This window comes from Eufriesea mexicana, unplaced genomic scaffold (assembly GCF_001483705.2).
Source record: "Eufriesea mexicana isolate 0111107269 unplaced genomic scaffold, ASM148370v2 scaffold2438, whole genome shotgun sequence".
NCBI lineage: Eukaryota > Metazoa > Arthropoda > Insecta > Hymenoptera > Apidae > Eufriesea > Eufriesea mexicana.
The window spans coordinates 587,133-591,481 of record NW_016910515.1 but is presented as its reverse complement, the minus strand read 5'-3'; positions in this window follow the sequence as shown (position 1 = coordinate 591,481).

Sequence of the window (4,349 nt, the reverse complement as noted above, 5' to 3'; positions counted from 1 at the left end):
GACCGACTTAACGACAAGACACTGTGTACATTCGACAACGACAATACGACGGACAATCCAAAGGACACAAAACTAAAACTCACATTTAAAAAACTGAAGAGTAAAATATCCTCCAGTTTCGACAACGTTCCTAATATCGCTCTTAAAAATTTACCCTTACTATATGTATACAACTACGCGATTCTTTTTAATAATTGCTTAAACACGATGTATTTTTCCACTTTCTGCAAGACAGCAAAGTTAATAAGATTAAGAAAGAAAGGCAAAAAGGGAAGTAATCCAACGGATTACCGACCAATCAGTATTCTCGCGAATATTAGCAATGTTTTCGAAACTGTCATAAACAAATAGCTAACGACGTACTGTGACGTAAATAGCATTATCCCAGAGACGCAATTCGGGTTCAGATATCAGCATTCGACAATTCACGCGATTTCCAAATTTACATCCGACATTTGTTGGGCGCCGAACACCGACGAATGCGTAGGCGCGGTCCTTGTGGACCTGGAGAAAGCTTTTGACACTATGTGGCTGGACAATCTCTTCTTCAGACTCACAAAGAGAAATTTTCCGCCGCATCTTGTTAAAATGATCTGGGACATGCTACATGGTAAAAAATTTATCGTCACGGAAAACTGAGAATGGCTTGCAACAAGGCACTCTCAATTCCCCCATCTTGTTTTGCATATACATAAGCGATTTACTCCGCATGTACGACCTAAATAACGACCCCGACAAATTCGCAATAGCTTTTGCCGACGATCTACTAATTTATATAAAAAACAGCAGACCATCAAAATTAAAAACGCGATTACAGGATATTTTTGAAAGAACCCAAGATTACCTCCACGCGTGGAAGTTAAAAATTAACACCGATAAATGCGAAACGATTTTGTTCCGGCCATACATGTCACAGATTTTGAACGTCAACAACAACGTTCGGAGGCATTCGAAACACTTTGAGTTGCACGACGGAAAAGAAAATCGCAAATAAGAAGGTGGTTCGTTACTTAGGCGTACATCTGGACTATAAATTAAATTTTACCAACCATGTCCAAACACAAATTGAAAAAGCCCATAAGGCATTCGCCAATCGCAAACGTCTGTTTTATACAAAATTGCTAAGCGCGAAAACAAAGATTATTTGCTATAAAACACTAGTAAGACCGATACTGACATATGGCTGTCCCATATGGTTCAATGTGTCGGCAAGTACAATAGAGAAACTGAGATATTTCGAAAGAAAATGCCTCAGAGCTTGTCTTGACAAATACCGGACTCCGGAGTCAAACGTCACGAAATTTATTAGTAATCACAAACTGTACGGATACGCGGAAATAATTAGTATAGACTTGTTCATGCTCAAATTGATTCGTAATCATTGGGCGAACATTAAAAATATAAAAAATAACAGCTTAATAAACAGTTTCGTATATCCAAATCCCGAGTACTTTGAGAAAATACGGCACACGGGATACACACCACCAGAGGCTTTCGTATATCTTAATGTTCAAGGGTACATTCAAAATAGCGAAAATGTACCTTTGATCTATCATGTGACTAGGAAAGCAGGCAATACGGCCATTTTGTATAACACGGACGATATTCGCGACAACTCGAACAAAATCAACTTCAAATTATCAAAAATAGATCCGAACGATTCACACCGTAAAAACATAAAAATGGCTCGATACGCCTTAAAAACAACTTGTATGTAATTCCTGAAAAACATTGTAAACAATCATGTACCAATAAATAAATGAAACTCGACACGAAATCCTCCTTAGTACGGTGGCTAGTATCCCCGACAGGGAGAGGATAAATTTTCGTTTTATTTCACCTTTTATCTCCCCCACTTAATCATTTTGCTGTGTTTTTCGTAATTTTTCGGATTGCTCATACTTACTAGTAATGTGTAATATAATCTTGAAATAAATAAAAAACATATATACCCCATCTATCCCCTCTTCCCTCATCCCCCTTTCGTCCTATGTATTTACTTATTTATATGTTTATCGCTTTATTTATTTATCTACTCCACCCCCTGCACCTTATCCACTTCAAACTAAAAGCTGTATAGTTTTCGTGCCTTTCTATATATATATATATAGGCAAACCTGCATGCTAATATAAGATATTTCTTAAGTTTATATTACCCTATAGCGATAAGCGCGGTAGACTAAGGTTCATTCTAAATTGCGAGTGCTTCACGCTGGAGCCATCGATCTCATAGTCTAAGTATTCATTTGTAACCCTTTTTTTGTGCGTTTGGTTCTTTTTTTATATTTATATTACTGTTTCTGGCGCAGTAAACGTATGTTACATTGCAGTGTTGTATACTAACTGCGAAACCCGAAAGTTCCTGTACTGTAGGTCCGGGGTTAGATTCCCGTCTCTCGTTCAATTTTTTTTTCTTCAATCTATTTTTTATTTTGTATTCATTTTTCACGTATGAAAATATTGTAAATAAACAATGTAAATCAAATTTCTTAATAAAAAAATTTATTTTTTACGATTTCTTATGCTAGTATATATTTATTACAAAATAATAAGAATACAATGCAAGGAAAACAGTTTTTTATAGCAATCTTATTTACTACAAAATGAACACAAAAATATAAATAATCATTACATACAGGAAATACTCTCCTTGTGAGTCATGATCAATAAATTTTTCATCTTCATCTTCTTCAAGTTTGTTGTTATTACTTAATACAGAACTGTTCCCCTCTTCTTCATCATCGAATAACTATAATTTGCTGACCCTTTTCTTTGATTCTTGATTAATTTCCTTTTTGACTGAATCTTCTTCATCAGAAGATAATACTTGTAATTTATTCCAAGATGTTGTTTCTTCCATTGATTGCTGCTTATCTGTTTTATCTTCTATCTTACTGCATAGAAAATCTTTTTTATCAGATACTTGTGTACTCTGAAATATTCCATCTGTGATGTGAGTTAGCACTGTTCCATCATTTGTTTGAAAACTAAATGTTTCTGAACATAATTCTAATTATGATTCACTTACCTTAGATTCTTTCAAAAAATTAAAACTGAGTTTATTTTCTGGAAATTTAGCTGAACGTGTTTCCATGAGCTCTTCATCTAATATATTAACTCAATCAGCAAATATGGTTTGTTTTTTGAAATCTTGTATTTGCTGAGATAAATCGCGAATTTGTATTCTTCCTACCAAACAAGAATCAACTGCATTGATAAACAAGGATTTCCCTTCTATCATTGCATCCTTTCCTTCTCCTAAGTTCACGTTTAATGCAGTTAATTGTGTTACAGGTGAAACAAAATCAAAGGTGTTGTTTCCAATTTGCAATGTTTGATTCATTTGATAGTTTAAATCATCCTCCACATTTACTGAAAATTTAGAACACTACTGTCATTGTCACTTAATTTATATTCTTTAAAATTTTTACCAGATATATCACTTGATATAATGGGAGAAAAACATTACAACATTACAACATTAAACACATTATTACAACAGTACAACATTAAAGATATTGGTTCATATTATTTTTATCATTTTCAGTGATCGAAGATATTGAATCATCCTCTAAGGATTCTATAATCTGCCTAAATGTTTTATATCTTCATCATCTAAATCAAAATCACGTTTCTCATCTTCTAAACTTTTCTGTACTTTTTTATCTTCATCTTTATCTTCATCTTCATCTGCATCTTCATTTTCATCTTCATCTCTGTCACTGTCTCCACTCACCTCAACTTCATCATCTATAGAAGTGCACTTTTTTTCTTTTTTTGCTCTTTATACATTCACATTATCTTCTGTCATTCTCCTCACTTTGGTAAGACTCAATGCTTGAATATAATTCGTTAAAGTTACCTTTTTCAATCATAGATACACTCCACTCTTCTCCTTGTTCTCTTTGTTTCCATTATTCATTACATTTTAAAGTTATCTTATGTTTCAACTCTTCTTTTAAGTATATCAATTTTGCTCAAGATTTATTCAATTCTGGATCTTCATTTATTATAGTGGATAATTTATATGGAAATATTGGGGATTCAAACATTTGCAAGATTTAGAGGTGTGTTATCTACATGTACATTGATTTTAGAATGTTTATATACAAATCTATCTATCAAAGCAATTATTCCTTTCTTACTTGGCTTAACATCGCCTGTTAAATCAATTACTGTACCTGGAATATCTTTTAATTTAGGTTTTATTGTAAAGAATATAAGAATTATATAGAATATAAGGTGTAAATAAATAGTTTATAAGATCTAAATTCCGAGAAGAAATGTTTATATAAACATTAGATAAGAATCCAATTTAGTTTTAGGCGAACTGCTCTCTTGACACTCTT